Raw genomic sequence first — 20539 nt, 5'->3', positions numbered from 1 at the left:
ACTCGAGTAAACTTGTGTTGTTTTAAAAAAAATAATTGATTTTGGGTTAAAGCATAAGTTAAATAAAAAATACTAATTTAATTGTAATGATTTTGTTTTGCATACATGATAAACATTGAGTTGAAGAATACTTTTAGCCCTAAACCCTAGTCATAAATTTGAAAACACAAATAAAATATGAAAGTATATATATATATATATGGATAATTCCATACGAAAAATATCCATAGATAAATTAAGATTTACATATGAAATTTACATACGAATTTATGTTCATATGTAAAATTACATTATATACGAATTTTTTTCGTATGTAAAAACAAATGAGTAGCTATTCACGTATCCATACGTAAAATCCGTATGTAAATAAAGATATACCTTTTATCCGTATTTAAAAATTTTATTTTGTTGTTCAGTGTATTGTGGTTTTGAACTCATTTCACATCTCTAACCCTCATTGTTCTCTCCAACCTCTCCATACCTTTTGATTTCGTCTTTGCCAAGCTCTTATCCCACCTCACCCACGACCTCTTTACTAAAACCCTTTGCGCCTACTACCACCCTCGTCCACATCCGCTCCACCCCCAATAACAACCCTAACCTCAACTCCTACTCCTACAACTACCCACTTTCACGACAACCTCCTCTACTATCGCCTAACCTCCGACGATGTCGTTTGGGACAACATTTTAGGTCGATCCCGATGGCACCGACCATGCCATCCACCTCTAGCGACATTCCTTTGAAGCAGTCAAGAAGGAGCTCGACCTTGTCCCCACACTTCTAGAAGCTTCCCTTGCTCACAGAAGTACACAATGAGTGTGAAGTTGTTAGCAACAAACAAATCAAGTGGGTTGGTTCCCTGCTTCTATCTTTTCGTACTCCAAATTAAAATGCTCTTTTTAGTTATATTCACCAACGATAACCCCTTATAAATTTCACTTTATTTTTATGGGGAGTACATTATGGCTTTTGATTCCATCGTTGTAGATTTTTTAAGGAGTCAAATGAGGAGGAAAGAAAGCATGTTGAGAAATTGATGGAATATCAAGTATAAAACAGTTACAACTTTTAATCTACACAAAGATTTTTGTATAAAATTTCAAATCTGATTAATTTTCAGAACAAACGTGATGGAAAAGTGAAGTTGCAATCAATTATGATGCCTCTTTCTGAGAACATGAGGAAATGGGAAGATTCCTTGTATAGTTTATGTGTATGACCCTCTCGTTCTATTTTTTTTTCATATAATTTATAACTAAACCTTTCTCTTTTGTTGCACTATGTGCATTTATTTTAACGAAAGATGTGTGTTTAGTTTGTATGTACATGTTGACTTAATTGGTTAATTTTATAAAATATATAATTTCTTACCAGATTCATTTCATATGTAACAGATGATGTAACACAACTTATTCAAAGTTTATAAATTTCTAAGTATGACACTAAATGCGTTTGTGTTTGTTTCTTGTTGCAGTAAGGGAACTTGCTCTGTCTTTGGAGAAGCTAACAAATGAGAAGCTTCTTAACTTGCACACTGTGAGATGAGTTTTTTGTTTGTCACATTTATGTCCAATTCGATGTTATTAAAATGCGTATTCCTTTCTTTGACCTTGTTACATGTTGTTTGACAGGTTGAACCAAAGAACAATGATGTGCAATTGACAAATTTTATTGAAAGCGAATTTTTAGGTGAACATGTAATTTGGTGTTGCAAATTAAGGGAACTTTTGTCTTGTAGTTTATTAGATAAATTATTAAGTGAATTTTATCAATATTCAATTGACAAACTTTAGATTTTAAATTGATCAAAGAAAAATAATTTATTTTTATTTTGGTAGGTGGAAGTTATTAAAAAATTTTGAGTATGGTGCTCAGCTCAGAAGAGTAGGCAAAGGACATGGTAAAAAATTACTTTTTCTGTTGCATCCTACTTGTTGAATATGTCATCCCAAATGCTTTCAAAGAAAAAATATCTAATTGGTTTGTTTTCTTTGATGTGAATTTTCAGGTGTGTGACACTTTAATCAAATGTTGCTCCACGAGGAGGTACTCTGTATAGAAGTGGAAAAATATTTATTCTAGTATGACCTAAAATTGTTCGGGATATATAAAAGTCTTCTTGGGGACCTTGGTTTTAGATATAGGTTCTTAGTTCTCTACTTGGATTATATGTTGTTAAGACTTGATTTTGGATGTGCTACTAGAAATTTATTAGATTGTTATGTGTACCAAATTCATTGGAATTAGTGTTATTAGTGTTGGTAAAATTTTATTTCATTTTAACTTTATTGCAATTGGATTACTGGAATATAAAAAGAATTCTTATAAACATGTTACATTTGGGTCTATTTATGCAAAATGTCACTCATCAGTTACATACAAATTTATTCTGTGGGTAAAATCTACATTTATTACATACGGACACATTTTCGTATGTAAAGATATCCAAAATTTCATATGGATTTATTCCGTAGGTAATGTTTTCATCAGTTACATACAAATTTATTCCGTATGTAACATTACATACGAAATTTTTTTCGTATGTAAAATTTTTGACACCTATTTTACATACGGGTTTTTTTCGTATGTAGTTCATCAAAATTGTGCAATTACATACGAATTTAAGGCTTTACATACGAATTTTGTCCGTAGAAAAAATGGATTTTTTTTGTAGTGATAACTCACTGAACATATAAATGTCAAAGTTCTGATACCAATTGATGAGAAACCAGGAGAGTCATTTTGATATTCAATTTAGGGACAGGATATTGATGTCACACTCAAGAAATATGAGAAGGTGAGTGATAAGTCATGAGGTTGATCACCATAGATTGCCTTAATAAGATCAAAATTGAGTTCTTATAACTCAAAACTCCAAAAGGTTCTCACAAAGAGAAATCTCATTAAATAGATTATGTTTAGTTATCAAACAATAAACATGTTCCATTAAGCAAGTCAATATTGTGAAGCAAAAGCAAATATCATTTCACCAAGCCACTTTTAGCTTAATTAAGCATTGTTTTCAACAATTAACTATTAGCTTAACTGAAATATTCTTTCGACTCAAAGCACTCATGCATGACATTGTTCAAGTATTTTTTTCATAAGCCATTGCCTTAACTAAGTTTTTTTTTTTTTTGACAAGTCACCCCTAGCTAAATATAATGTTGAAGTGATCAAAAGATTATAATCACTTGAGAGAGTAACATCTTTTGACATATAGAATGGTTTGATTCTCTGTGTAATTTGTCTAGGTTAAACACAAACAATGTTTTTACAAAGCTTTTTTGGCACAGAGAAAATTTAGCAATTGCAAAATTACTATTTGTTCTTGTTTCCTCTTCTTCAAAAAGTTTCATTATATAAGCTCATGAATAAGTAATCATTGCAATTTGTTTCTATCCATTGAGTAACTTTGAACTCACTTGAATATGTTTTTCTTCTTTTTTATATCATAAGCTTTGAGTATAGAAGCATTGAATGTGCTCCATGCAACATTAATTGCTTCCCTTCTTTGCACAACTTCTCTTATAGTTGAGAATATTTTCTCATTTGGTTTCACATCTCTCTACTTCTATGAGTGAAATGCACATCGTACAAAGCAAATAATAAGCCAAAGTTTACATATGCTTATGTTAGATAAAGTTGGCGGACATTTAAATTTTAGTTCAAATCACAAGAGTTTTTTGTATGAGACTTTTAAACTTCGTGCAAATCTTGTGATGATAGATGCTGAAAACATTTCCTTTTCATCAAATACAATTTCTTCATATTTTAAACTCTAAACTATTGTACTTAAATGCTCAATCAATTTCTTCATATTTAACATCAGCTTGAGTTATAGGACTTGTAAAAGTTTATAACTCATTTAACTTATAGGCTTGTTTTGAGTAGTAAATCCTTACAAATATCTACAACTCATTAGTGGTAGACAACTCATTAGTGGTAGATACTTGAGGATTGTCCCCTTAGATTGTGTATCTTAATCTTAATATTTGAAAGGGTTCCATGTAATTTGTGGACCTTTTCTTGTTAGACTCCACTTTTATTTTTTTAAAGGCTTTTCCTCGATCATCATTTCAAGTTCCATTTTTATACATTGGAGTAACAACTCAATCAAGATATGCATAAATCATTTAAAGTGCCATAAGTTCTAAACCAACTCAAACATTTTATTTTAATCCAATTCTGGAAAATGTTCAATTTCAACTACATATAACATTATTTCCACTATAACCAAAATTTATCATACACTACAAAAAAAAAAAACTCTATATGATAACTAATTTTAATGATAAAAAATAATTAGTGATTATAATGACCAATTTAAATATCAATTTACAAAACTAAAAATTATTAATTACTAAAATAGTTAATATATGAATAAAAAGTTATAATCAATTTGTAAATTAATCTATAAAATTAGTTATCAAAATTTTTACTACCAAAAATATTTCTTTCTAAATTTATCTCTAAATTAGTGTCTAGATACAAAGATGAAAATGTCAAAAGGTGAAAAATGTGCACAAAAATATTAAATGATTAAGAAACATAAAAAGGAAAACAAATATTATATCTAACTTTTCCATGATAAGACCATACTGATTAGCAAATATTAGACTCATCATAATATTGTCTATTGATAAATAAGATTAGGACTATAATACTTGGACAACATTTTATTTAACAAAATTTGACACAATTTGTTCTTTAACACACATTAAATATTTTTTTCTTTTTTTAAACTACATCAAACATTTCTTTAAGATAGTCGCATACATTATCAAAAGTTATACACAAAATTTGGTAAAAAAATAATTTTCCATCAGATTATTTATACTTCAACTATAAAACAAATAATATATCAGTACCCTGACACTCTCTTTCTTTTTTATTTAAGTTTAAAAGAAATATGAAAAGTATGAAAGCATGGAGAAGGAAAATAGTATTTAATTGTGGTGAATTTATTGATGATTGGGAAAGAGGAGATGAAAAGTTGATGCTGTGGAGGGCCATACTTTATGATTCTCAGAAAATCACAGAGTCCAACACACAGTTCAGAATTTTTTTGAGTTGAGAGATATGGTTTGTTCCAAAGTCCAAGAATGCTTTCATGTTGGAACTGAGAATAGGAAGAAGACACGAGACAAGAATCAACATGGGAATGGGCGTGGCTGTGCTCATTTTCTGAATGTGTCTCTGTTCGTTGCATTACCTCATTTTCTGTCGAAATTCATCTTTCCTTTTTCTTCATTCTCACACACAACTCACAAATTCTAATATATCACATTACTTTCTAAACTCTTCTACTCACTCCTACCACCCTCACTCTCTGCTTCCATCAAATTTTAAAGAATTATTATTTTTTTCAGAACAACATGAACTCATCTTTACAAAAAAGAAAACTTTAAATAAGTTTAGTTGGAGTTTTTCTTAAATTTTCTTATGAGTGATTATATTATATACATATTTTTTAATTAATATCATTTCCTTTCTTTGTGAGTTACATGATATAATTATTCTCAGTATTAAAAAATGTGAAATTTTATGATTCATACGAATATGATAAGTGACATTTGTTATTAACGAGGTTGTCACGATTCTGATGTATTCTATGTAAAAGATATGTTTTCGCAACTATTTACTCATTTTATATTTTTTTTAATACATAAAACAAGTGAACAATATAACAATTTAGATAACAATTACATTTTATCAAAAGGTTAAGAAACTTAATTAAAATATAAAATTTTAAATACTTAATATACTAAAATATTTAATAAAAATTCAATAGAAAATATCTTAATTTGAATGTTGATTAAACAAAATCTTTTTATATTTTATTCGTACACATAAAGGAGTTGATGTTATGTATTGTTTAGTTCTTTAATGATTTAATTAGTCGGATGGTATCCCTTTCAAATAAAAATTATTAAAGTTATTATTTATGATTTTTATCACTAAATTTTGATATAAATATCAATACTTAATTTTATAAGTCATTTTAATTATCAACACCGTTAACAATATTAATAATATTTTGCTATAAAAGACCTAATTCAGACATTTTTTTGAAAAATTAGAATTTAATTGATATTTTTTAAAAAAGAGTACCAATATAGATGAAAGTGAGTACTAATTAAATTTTTTTAATCAATCTTGTGATAACCATGATAAAAATGAATGTGCTGGAATTGTTGGCAAAAGCATATCTTTGGGTTGAAATCAACGGTGGTGGTGAGTGAGAGAGAGAATATCACATGATGATTATGATTTGTGTGATTTATGATGATGAATTGGCATGAAATAGGTAAATGAGTGATGCATGGATATGAGAGAGAAAGAGAGAGAGTGAAGAGGGAGAATATATGCAATGCAAGTGGTGGTTACGATCCAATTAATAGCAATCTTCTGTGGGTGTTTGGCTCTGTGCAATGTATCTCACCACGTGGGATTACCTTACCCCACGCGCCAATCTCATTCCAAATTTCCACCACTTGATTCATTACAAACACACGCGTGATTCTATTGTACTCTCTGCACCCTATTTTTCTTCTCTCTTCCGCACAACTCATTGCATCCTAGGCTTCCACCTAAATCCTACACCCCACGCCCACCCAAAACAAATATCAAATTAAATTTTATATTTACAACTTTTCTCCTCTAAAATATTCAATTTTTATTTTATCTCCTCGTCATATTCAATTTTTATCTTTTGTAATATTTTATATTTCAAACAAATAGAAAAATTAAAACATTTCTTTTTAATGTGTTAACTATAATATTTTATAATAATTCAAATTATTTGGGTAAATTTTCAAAAATATAAATATATAAATAACATAAAATTTTTATTCATTTATAATTATATATAAAGAGATATTTCTTTTTGTGTACATAATTTTTATGTCCACCAATATAAACATAGATGCGACAACATTTGCATTTATACATTGTTTAAATATTTGTATTATATTATAAGTTAATAAATATACATATATATATATATATATATAAAAGAAGTAATTGAATGTAACTAATAGAACTATAAAGGGTTAAATATTTTTTTTGTCCATCAACTGTCAGTAAAAGTTGGAATTAGTCAATTTTTGAAATTTTGGTCCAATTTAGTCCTCTAACTTTATAATTGTGTGAATTTAGTCATTTTAATCAAATTTGGTTAGATTGATTTGACATTTCAAATATATTTCATGATAGTTTTTTAGTTAACATTAAAGTAAAATTATGTCAAACAGTATAAACAACTCAAATATTATCATAAAATGTGTTTGAAACGTTCAATAAACTTAACTAGATTATGTTAAAATGACTAAATCTACACGGTTCTAAAATTGGGGACTAAATTGGACTAAAATTTTAAAAAGTAACTAATTTTTAATTTTCCCTTAAAATTGAGGGACAAAAAACATATTTAGCCCAACTATAAATATAATAATAAAACAAAAGAGAAAAACAATAGAAATTTGTTATAAACTTTTAACAAAATATTTTAAAATAGCAATTATTTTTAAAAAAATATTAACAATTATATCTTTAAAAGAGTTAGTCAATAATTATATTATAAAAAATAAAATAAAAATAAAAAATATATAAAAGATATTCTTTTTATATAAATATAGATTAATTCAACGATCTATTTGTCCAAATATTGGATTAACTTTATTGTTTTTACACATGACTAACTTGTCAACCTATCTTAAAGTATAATCATAAAGGAAATATTAAACATTTAATTTATTAATTCATGAAAATTTGAAATTTCTGATTAAAATAATTAAATTACACTAATACCCTTGATAATTACACTTATATTTTCAACTTTTTCATCCTTCCACCAAAACCTCCTTTACGGTGTGCAAGTAATGTAAGAAAATGGTGCAAATATATTTTGTTTAAAATCTAAGAAAGGCACGTGTAATGTAAAAAAGAATGGGACAACTATAATTTTTAAAAGATTGAGATATCAGTTAATCTGAAAAAAAAATCCTAAAGTAATGTTAGTGTTATTTAATATAAAAGTAATGTTAAAACTTTTTAAAAGTTGGAATTGACAATAATTCCTTAATTCATTATGTGATGATTTAAATGTTTAATCACAAAATCTTAGTTTATAAATTTTACTTTGTTAAATATAAAATGAATTATAAATTAGGTGATAAATTATGATTCGTTGATAGTACAATTTATGTCATGTATCTGTATCTGACACATATATGTATATGATACTTTAAGATATTTTACCAATACTTATCGATGAAGTATATAATATATAAACCAATCATGTTTTTATGATGACAAAAATTTATAAATTTTTATGCTGAAAAATATTTAATATATTTAATTTTAATTTAGATTCACATAAGAATGATCATATATTTATCATTTTTTTAAAAATGTATATTTTTCAATATGCATATATCACATGTCATGTCATATTATTTTCAAAATTAGCATATGTCGTATTCAATACATGTATCATATTTGTGCACAACATAGTCTATAAACTTATGGTTTAATTGTGCCTTTGGTTCCCATTTTGGAGTCAAAATCTCAATTTAGTCAGTTCCACGATTTTTATTTTTTTGATTTTTTTGATTTCCTTTTTTTGAATTTTTTTTAAATAAAAAAAATTCCATGTGTCAAGCTGTCGTCGTGCCACGTGACAATGACAGAGTGATGTGGCAGTGATAATGTCAGGTGTCGGTATTATGCCAGACTCCTCCTAACGGCGTCAACCCAGACTTAACAAAAAGTGCAAACTCTAGATGTTTAAACAAAAAAGAAAACTAATTTGAGACTTTTAAAATTTCGGATACCAAATTGAGATTTTTACTCCAAAGGAGCAAAGACATTATTAAACCTAAACTTATTTAACTTACTATCCTGTTGGGTTAGGACTATTTTTTTTCTTACCTTTTACGATTAAAATAATGAAGTGTTATTTAAAAATAATGATATCATATATGATAATGTTGTTTAGAGGAAATTGAATCGTTTGGAATATCTCCTTCATTAGGAAAAGATTGAATAGTTTTCAATTTTTATAACATAAAACTTTAAAAAAAAAAAAACCTATTTCATTTGTTTATCTAGAAAAAATACTTTTCATTTACTGCCGTTTGTATTTTTTTTTATTTTAATTCCGGTTCTTGTTCTTTTATTTCAGTCCTGTATTATATATATATATATATATATATATATATATATATATATATATAATAAAGTTAAGGATCAAAACCAAAAACAAATTGCAAAATCAAAAGTCTTAAGAAAAAAAATTCTAAGAGTCAAAAGAAAAACACAACTACACGTTCCAAAGATTAAAAAAAATGTATTTTTTTTTAAATCAAAATGGTTTTTATAAAAAGATCCAGAGATATTATCACTCAGTTTATGTTATTACATGGAGAATTTTATTCCATATTTATCTTAATTACATAAAGTTATAAGTAAACTACTCCTAGCTAATTTATTTTCGACTTTCATGCCTAAAATTACTAAAATAAATTATTGCACGTGTCTCTGATATTTCTCACGCGTATATATTCTTACTATAAGTATATGGAATGAAGACTTTAAATGTTAGTTAGAACTCCAACTTTTTGTTATATTTATCATGATGGAACTGTTTTATTCCTAAGTATACATTATTTCTTCAGAGATATTTTTCGTTATTATCTTTGTACTTTAATTATATACCTTGTGAGATTCCTATACTTGAACAAACTTATATATAAGAATATTAATACTTTAGCATGGAATATATTAGGAAAACAATAGACATGGGCTTGGAAGGATTGAATATGTTGTAAAAATTTCCTAGTTTTAGTGAAAACATTTCTACATCTTTGTAGTTAATTTGAAATCACTTTTTTTTTTGTTATGACTTATTATTTATTGAACTTTTCATCTAATTAATTGACTTTAATATATTTTAATTAATAATAAAATATTTTTTAGCCTTGATATTTGTTTAACATTCTATCTAATTCATCCACTCAAAATTAAAAAAAAAGTTTCCAAATATAAAAGAATGAAAAGAATAAGTTATTAATTATAATTTCTCATAAATAAATTTGCTACATATAAGTTAAGGATTCATTATTAGAATTTGTTACGGATCAAATAAGGATATGCTTTCATAATTTGCAATGGATCAACTAGGGATAAGTTGTTAGAATTTCCTTCAGACCAACTAGGAAGTAGCCAGTGATATGTTTTATAATTTGCTACGATTAGCTATGGATAAATTGTTAGAATTTGCTACGGATCAACTAGGGATATGTTTTTATAATTTGTTACGAATTAGTTAAGGAGTAACTAGAGATAAATTCTTATAATTTGTTATGGATTAGCTGTGGATAAATTTTGTAGCTAATTAACAAGGCTATTAACATGCTTTCTTTTAATTCATTAGTGAGGCTTTAGAGTGGAATTTGCTACGGAAAATTCGACTAATAGCAAGGATATAATTTCCTCGTTATTTAGTTACCTATATTTAGTTACGGAATGTTGTCTTCACCATTTCCTCACTTGTGAGTGATCAGTGATGGTTTAACTATAAATTGTTTTGTCACAATTAAGTTATTTTCTTATACACTACGAGAAAACTATTTTTTAGCGGCATATATATAAAGGCGGTTATCCTAAAATGAGGCTATATTGAATAAAAATAAAATTATGTAATATTTGTAGTCGGTTTAAAACTGACCTGATCTTCTAATATTTATTTTAGACTTGAATGTTATTTTTGTTGTTAGTTGTAAGTTACTCTAGCAGGTCAATCTCGCGCTTCTATGTAAAAAATTTCGCACTTGCAGAAGTCATCTTTGCCATCTTCGTTTCTCCTCAAAATTCATTCTTTGTTTTTGCCAGTGCCTCTTTTCTTTCCGTAAGTGCCATCTACTCCATTTTCTTGTGTAAGCCATCTTCTTCCCGTAAGTTAGGTTTTTTAAGCCTTTGTTTTCCTCATTTCCTCATTGATTTTTTCTTTAGTCATTTGAAATTTATTTTTCTTTTAAATTTCCAACTTCTCATAAACCCTAATTTTCATCATTTTCTGTTATAAATGCTATGAAATTTCTTTTTTGCTATACTCAGATTTTGTCTGAGTTTTTGTTGATCTAAATGTGAAATTTGATCATAAATATGAAGATTGGAGGAGGAAGAAGCATATAATGTTATGATGAGATGACTTTGTCTGCTTTTGGTTCAAAATTGTAGTTAAGATGTTATTTTGTAATTGTTTTGTTCTCTGTGCAAATTGAACATGGTTGATTTTGCCCATAGATATTATTTATTATTATAACCACTTCAATTCAATGGAGTTGTGTGCATTGAATAAGAAAGGAGTTTGTACCTGGAAAATATGGTTCCATAATCACATTTGTATTCCCTGGTGCCACAAGTTTTCTGGTGGGCCTTCCAATAAGACTACATTGTGTAACTCTTAGAGCACTTGTCACATTTCTATTTCTTCTCGCCATGTTTACGATTATAGTGTTTTTTTTTATGCTAGTGAAGTCTCCTAATGCACGAGTTCGGTTATGGTGCACGCATGATGGCTCAGGGCAAACATATACATGTTTCCATACCTCCATGCTTGTCCATTACCTTAGTTTCCATGAAAGGTTACGACCTTTGTGGTGCAACTGAAGGTTTTGGTCCCTCATAAACCCTTTATTGCAGATGCCATGTTTTTATTTCTTAGCCTAAGCCACATCAGCTAGTTCCCATGATCACCTCTAACATCCCAAATTCCTACACTTCTTACTGCTTTAACTTGAGACCATAAACAAAATAAAATATATTATAGTAAATGATATATTGACAAAAGTTCCTTAGCCATGAAAAATTCAAATAAGTGCGCAATTTAGTTATAGCTCTCTAGGTGTACTTTTGACTATGTTATATCTAGAGAACAAGGTTAATCTTGTAAGGCCATAGGCAACTCAAGAATTGATTGTCAAAACTTATTTTTCATGGACGTGTCAAAATTAATTCAAGTGTTGTGTATTATGTTTTACTTGACTTTGTAAATAGAATCTTTCAGCTGTAAATATTTTGTTGAACACACGGTGAATCATAAGAGGCAATGTTTTTTGTATTATGTTGTTTCTACCGATCTCCTTTCTTCCAACAGGATGTAAGTTATATCTTAGTTGGCTACTATTGTTGTATCTATTATATGTATAACCAATATAACTAATGCTTACATATAAAATATTAATTTCTTTCAGCCTAACAGTGATTATGATGTTAATATTAATGCTCATTATGTGAGTTGCTTCTAGATTAAATGTTGTGGTGGGTGATTACAGTCCAAGTAAGTTTTTTCTACTACAATATCTACCTTTTTGGATGGTTGAATGGTAAAAAAATACATAATGGATTCAAGTACAAAACGAATTTAAAACTTGGTTAGTAGTTAAGCACCTGATTCCTCTTATAACTTAGTAGAAAATGCAATCAAAAGAGAACAGTGTGTGGGTAGCGCAAGATAGTTGCACAAGTGGTAATGAGTCAATGGTGGCATATGCATTTTACTGGTCTCCAATCTGTGCTGACAAGATCTTATTCAAGCAATCTTGCCATTTTGCTGTCTGGATTCTCGATTCTTCTTGGTGGATTTAACGGATGGCCAAGTTTATAATGGAGTCTGTGGAATCCGCCAATAATCTTCCTTTCAATATGAGGCTATGAGGTGTGATTTGCACATTTCTATCCTATAAAATCTACAATATTGAGATTTTTCTTGTAAAGGGTTGAAATTATCAAGAAATTGTACAATGGAGTACTTTATTTAAAAATAATTTTTTATATAATTTTTTAAAATTCCTAAATTATAGTAGCTTTTGCATTTGGTACAACATTTTTTTTTAAATGGTTTCTTTTTTGTTTTAAAGAGTATTTTGGTTAGGTTTTTTACATTTATTTTTATTTGGCAATTAACTACCACTAGGTTTTGAATATTTTTTAAAAAGGTTTTGATCTCTTTGGTAATTACAATCGCCATTAGATATTAAATAATTTAAAAATAATATATGATTTTCTTAGCGGTTACAACTACTACTAAATATTAGGTGAAATTTTTTTAAGATTAATTTAGAGATAGTTAAAATCGATTTTAATAATTTTAATGACAGATATTTTGATGATTATATTTAAATGACGTTAAGATACTTTTAATGCACTAAATTCTATGTTAGTTTCAGACAAAATAAAAATAGAGACAATTATAACTCCCACTAAATAATATATTTAACTTACACTAAAATCGAATTTTTAGTATTGATAGTGCAATCATATACAAATAAATAAATCATTTTCAATTTGTAATAGCTTCCATTTTTTGGAAATTGCTTGAAATGTAAATAGTAACTACAAAAGTTGAAAATTCTTCAAAATCTTATAGATCTAAGACAACATAAAGAAACAATATCAAACTTCAATTAAGAACTAAACTAATTTAGATAACAATTTTTTTTTGTCAATTAACCAAATCAATAATGAACTAAAAGATAAAACATAAAGAAATGAAGAGAGTTTTCGAATAAAAGGATCCTTATTACCTATAAAGAAATCTCATATAATAGTAATGCTCTAAGATACATCAAATATTGAATGGTATAGGATCTACTTTTCAAAATGGTGGAAATTGGAAATTGGTTTAAAAAAGACAGAAAAAAAAGTATTAATTATAAAATAAACAGATAAAGAAGAAGTACTAATTATTTATCGCCAAAAATAATGATTAATAGGGTTGAAAATGTTAGGTTGAGAGAATGTTACTATTTCTTCTCTAACATGAATTATTATATATCTAAAATGTGAAAATGTGGTACACCATAATAATAATAATAATAATAATAATAATAATAATAATAATAATAATAATAATAATAATAATAAGGGTTAAGTATATTTTTAGTTTCTGAACTTTGACCCAAGATTGGAATTCGTCCATGTCTGAAACTTCGATACATTTTAGTCCCTAAACTTTGAAAATGAATGAATATAGTCATTTTAACTCAATTATGTTAACTTTTTTTAGGTGTCGAACACATTTCTCAGTAGATATTAAACCAGAAATGTGTTAAACAATGTAAATAACTCCAATACTAATATAAAAAGCGTTTGACACGTAAAAAAAAGTTAACGTAATTGGATTAAAAAGACTATATTCATTTATTTCTAAAGTTTAGAGACTAAAATGTATTGAAGTTTTGGACAAAGACGAATTCCAATTTTGAATCAAAGTTCTGGGACTAAAAACATACTTAACCCTAATAATAATAATAATAATAATAATAATAATAATAAAATATGTTTATTTCTCAATGAAATTTCAAAGGGTATAAACTATTGTAGTTTTCTGTGGTTTCTTATCTTATTTGTGTATATAAGTTAACAAATTCAGCTTTCTAACGCTATTTGATTGAACAATTTATTAAAACAAGTTTCCTAAAGGTACTTGTCAACTTTTTCATAAGAATTGAGATTTTATATGTTGACTCCATTAAACAATTATAGATCTTGAGACTATCTGAAGTCATATTTTTCTTAAAGAGTTGCTTAAGCATTTTTTTCACTCTTTCATAAAAAATAAATAATACATGTATTCTTTATATATATAAACTTACTTATTTGATATCTCTTAAATAGTTTAATTAGAGTGAATAAGATTTAAATGTCGAGAATACACAAAAACTCAAATTAAAAAGAAAAAAAAAATCACTTATTTGAGATCTCTAAAATTTTGGAGAAAAACGAGTCTTTGTGTTGAATAGAACACCAAGTTTTGGCAATGAAAAAAATATAAAAGAAAAATAATACATAAAATCACATGTATAAAAAAGAAAAAGTGTGCACTCCACCACCATCCTTGAAAGTTCGATTAATTTAATTATAAGTGTTAGTTGTTCAAACTTATTGTAATTGAAACACCTTTTTGAAGAAGATCCAAAATTGAATGAATAAGGTGCTTTGTCGTGTTCAAATTTCCAACTTCTGGCGAAGCAAATGAATCTATGATGCACACTTTTACTTATTATTTTTTTTCCAATTAAAAAGATTACCACTGTTTATGGAATTCTGAAAGTGAAATTCATGAAGAATTTGAAGAGGTTAATTATTTGAGATTCTGGTACGTAGCCCCTGACTTTGGTTTAGATTCAATGTTGGAATGCGAAATTAGGGTTTGACTGAGGAGGGACCCATCATGCTTCAATAGTTCTCTCAAAAACCACAATTGACCAAAACAGAGAGAGAGAGCTATGGAATTCATGGGAAGACTAATGCTTCTTGTTAAGACTGCACAACATTAGTACAGGATTTGCTTTTCAGATCTATCTTAATATATAGTTTTAATTAGGAATGTCAATATGAACGGCTAAGGTACAGATAATATATCTCATTTATCTTATTCTTTTGAATAAATATCTATTTCGTATTTGTACATATATTCGTATGAGTATTTGTTATGTAGGTATCTATATATTTTTTAATATTTATAAATATTTATGAATATTTACAGATATTTAAAAAAAAATTAATATATTAAAATAATTGAATCATAGATTCAAATAAAAATACAATGCATAATCTTTATAAATTTTAAATAAAATGAAAATAGCTCATTTAAATAACAATTTACAAATAAATGAAGATTTTTCAAAATCAATTAATAAAAAATAACTCATTCATAATTAATGTGTTAATGTTTTAATAATTTTTTTTTAATTTAAATTAAAATATAACGGATATGGGTACGGATACTATAATACCCCGTACCCGCCCCGTTAATATACGGTACAAAAAATATCCGTACTCATTACGTGGGAGTATCATTTTAAATATTTATTTTCTACCCATTGCGGATTTTATCCGCGGATACGAATTTTTTTGACATCTATCATTGTAAAAAAATGTATAGTCACAATTTTGTAAATAAATATATTTTTTTAATAATTTAATTTAAAATGCTTGTTAAAAAAAAAACTTTGAAAACAATAATGATGGCTTATAAAACTATTGTTAAGCCTGTCTTTATTTCTCTATCTATATACTTATCTATTGTTACTGTAACAGTGATATGAATCTTGGGTTTGTATCATCTGATTTAGAAGAAGAATTTGTAAAAACAGATTTTGAGGAGTGTGAGAGGAGGTGATTTTTGCAAGATTTGAATGAAAAGTCTCTTCACTTACAATATAATTACCATGTTGTTTTTAATGTTTTTTCACTTTTTTATTGTGTCTAGGTATTTCTCTTTTTTAACCTTTATCACATCTTAATTTAAAATAATTTCATAAAGTTAAATCATTTTCTTTATTTAAATTAATTTTCAAATTTTATTTCATCTTAATTACTAAAATTATATTTTAATTTAATTTTTTTTATTAATATTTTTTAATTTAAATAATCACTCACATTTCACTATAATATAATTTACACTATTTATAATTTAATTTAAATTACTTTTATATACAAGGGTAAATAGTAATTTTATCCTTTTATCAATTAAATTATTTTTTTAATCTATCATATTATTTAATAACTTTTATAAATTCTTCATTCATTTCCCTTCAAATATTAGCATCTTTGGCTCAACCTAAAAAACTCAACTTTCATCTTTCTTTCTCCTCAAATGCACTTAAGTTCACTCTCAAAAGCAAACATAATTCTTTGATAAATAAATGAAACGAAGATAAATCTACACTAGAGGTTACAACTATTGACTCTTTGAACTAATTCAAGACATAGAATCCAGTTTGCCTACGACCTATCTCAATCACCTTATGAGATGTGTCATCGTGTACAAAACAATCAGATGGAGAGAAATACACATTATATCCAGAATCACAAATTTTCCCAACAAAAAAAAAAGAAGATTCATAGCAAAATAAGGTATGTAGTAAACATCAGACAAATATAAAGATAGTATGGCAATGGTACCAATACCAGATAATGGAACTGAATAATCGTCAATCGTTGTAATTAACATGGATGAGTTAGGTGATAACGAAACAAAAAAAGGCAAATGATGTGACATATGATTAGTGGCATCTGAATCAAAGATCCATTTGTCTAAAGGAATATTTGTTGACGATGTACCTTGAGATTGCAAGGTTATGTTGGCATGCAACTGGGAAAGCAAGGAACTTTTGAAATTGATAGAGCAGAGATTGATCCAAAGATGGGTGCAACAATATCATCATGTGAATGAGCCGCATGAAATTATTGTTGTTGAGAAGGACGAGACTGTTGAGGAGGACGAGACTGTTGTTTTTGTCTACGATGTTGTGAAGATTGTTGTTGAGGTTTAACTATGTTTAGCAACAAAGGACACTGATATCTCCAATGATTCTTCTGTTTGCAAACTCAACCATACACACAAATCATAACATGTTTCCAATGAGATTTCCAAGGGTTTACAGTTTAGGAAAGAGGAACTACTGTATAAATCTCTTCTCAATTATAACATTTGTGAAAGAGACTTTAGACTTAGGGTTTAGAAAAGAGGAACTACTGTCATAATCTCTTCTCTCTTCTCAATCATGAATCGTTTAGGACTACGATTGTGTGTTAAAATGTTACAAAATGTGTGTTATATATACACACAAAGCTAACCTTAGAAACCACAATTAAATGGGCCAATATGGGTATATGTTAGGACAAGTGTATTAAGTTAATTATGTAATTGACTTAATGGTGTATTTTTTTTATTGATATAGTAGATTCTGAGATTATGTGTGAATTAAATATATATATATATATATATATATATATATATATATAATACAAGAAAATATTGAGAAATTTTATTTGAGGTAGTGAAGAATAGATAAAATTTACTATTTCATTTTTTTATTTTAAATTTTAGGAAACAAAGTTTAAATATAATTTGGTTAATTGATTTGAAAAATAAAATTTGTACTTAATTATGTACATTATAATTTAACATTATTTGTAAATCACGTAAAATTTTCAAACATATATATATATATAATAAACATGTAATAATATCTTAATAAATTTTATTAGACACTGAGATAACAACATTTATAATTATTGCCAATTGTATACAAATTGATATTACATATTTAGCTTCACCGCATATTTTATTTTACTTTTTATTTTTAATTGTGTATTTTTATAATATTGTTTTGATTATTCATTATAAATAAGAGACGTTTTAGGATTATTTTTCTCATAAAATTAATATATTTTCCTTCACCGTTATTTAGAAATAATAATATTTTATATCTTGTAAATTTTATTTATAAATTTAAGATTTTTACTGAATTTAGAACTATACATTGTGGACACAAAAATTACTATAATTATAAAAGAATAGAATAAATTAGACTTTGAATCCATAAACTCAACTCATCCATTGGATAATATATGTTCAATTTTTATTATTATTATTATTTATATGTCTTATAAAAAAAATAAAGATTGAAAAAAAAAAAGTATATATACACTACATGCCATTTTTGTTTCTTATTTTCAATAGATTTGCAATATGAGGTAATTATTAGAAGGAATAAGAATTTGTGATGTGAAATGATGAGATGCAAGATAATTTGGACACAAAATGATGAATTTCAATGTAAGAACAACCAATAAAGATGAATATCAATATCTCTCACTAACATCCATTCAATTTTATAGATTTATTTACCAACAACTTGCTCACCCTTCAAAATGGAATAATAATACTTCATAATTATGCTGTCTTTTTTCAATCATAATTGGTATGATCCAATTTTTATCATTATGTCTTTCATTTCTATTTCTATTTAGAGTTTGTATTATTTTTATTCCTAAGTTTCTTTTTTCTTTTTGTTGAAAAACCTAATTAGAAAGGAGATACAAGTCCTTGGACTAATAGAAAAAAGAAAATTAATTAAATAATAATAATGTAATGTTATTAAGTTAATATATAAAATAAAATTATATTTATTAAAAATAAAATGAAATATATAATGAAAGATGAAATAGTAACAGTTGATAATTAGATAAAAAGAGAATAAAATTTTATAAAAAATTTGTAAAAATAACGGTTAATTTTTAAAAATTTAATAAATATTATATTTTAGAGGATACAATTAATATTTAAAAATATAAACACAAAGGAGGGAATTTTTCACTATATTGTTATATAGATTCAACTCTTTTAAATACAACTAAGGACAATATCTAATTAAAACACAGTACAAGTTTACGGTTTCCTGGGTAAAAGAAAGATAATTCACATTTTTATTTAAATTTTTTTTAAGAAAATAAAAATGCATTGATTTCAGAAAACACATTCCAACTTAGCTCTAAAAAGTTGTTTTATTGCAAGTGGTTCAGGATTATTTGAACATAAGAATAAATAAATATACTGAAAAATATATTAAAATGAAATTAATATACATATTAATATAAAAAGTGGTAAAAATTATTAGAATAATTAAATTTTAACTTAACAAAATAAATAGATAATAAAAACACAAATACCATTATCACGTGTTATTCATACAACCTTTTAGCAGCTGTTAATGTTAACTGATTTGTAAGAATATTGGGCTTACGGGTGATTCAGAATATTTTAGCCGAAACACACAATTTAAAAATATTTCAAAATATACAATTCAAATATAAAATTTGTATTTTCAATTATATAATCCGAAACGTAAAATCAAAAATACAATCTAAAATTCGAAATACAAATTTTACATTCATTGAGTTATACAATCTTGAATACATTTTTTTATTTTACATTTTATATTATATAATATGGAATGTATTTTTAATTTTTACATTACATACTATACAATCTATAATCTATGATTTTATGTTTCAAATTATATAATCTAAAATACAAAAAATATATATTCCAAAGTATGCTTGAAGCAAGAAAATGGACTATGCTCGGAGGAAGAAGATTAGAATAAGATAAAAGTTTAATCCTTAAACCTAATTCTTGTTAATCTCCCGTACATTTCCTTGACCAATTTAGTTTTATATTTAGAAATACATGAATTTAATCATTTAAAACAAATTTTATTTAATGTTTCAAAAACATTTTTCAAATTACATTTGTGCAAAAATTATTAAAAAATTATTAAATAGTATAAACAACTCAAATACTTTATAAAATACACTTAAAACATCAAATAAATTTAACAATATTTTATTAAAAGAATTAAATGCATACATTTCTAAAATCAAAAGACTAAATTAAAATTCTAAAATAATGACTAATTCGAATTTTGACCAAAAATTAAAAAGACCAAAATTATATTTAACATTTTTTTACATCCCTCCTTTCCAAACCATCCAACCACATCTACAGATAATTTGGTATGTTTTAACTTCTGGGTTGTGTAATATGAAAAACTCTTGGATTACTTAATTCTTAATGTTTCAAAATGAAAGGGATATGCTTTTACAATGTTATACATTGATCATTTTATAATACTTTTTCAGATTATCCAATTCGAAAGATGTTCATAAATGGATG

At 26.2% G+C, this 20539-nt stretch overlaps 1 pseudogene; it reads left to right on the top strand.

Moving 5' to 3' along the window:
• Positions 1–815: 815 nt before the first annotated feature.
• On the top strand, positions 816–17351 carry LOC114182296 (ferritin-3, chloroplastic-like; annotated as a pseudogene).
• The last annotated feature ends 3188 nt before the right edge of the window (positions 17352–20539 follow it).

The sequence above is a fragment of the Vigna unguiculata genome, chromosome 1 (genome assembly GCF_037176805.1).
Source record: "Vigna unguiculata cultivar grain cowpea cultivar isolate G323 ecotype 2 chromosome 1, ASM3717680v1, whole genome shotgun sequence".
In the NCBI taxonomy this organism is placed as follows: domain Eukaryota; kingdom Viridiplantae; phylum Streptophyta; class Magnoliopsida; order Fabales; family Fabaceae; genus Vigna; species Vigna unguiculata.
This window is presented reverse-complemented; position numbering and strand designations above follow the sequence as displayed.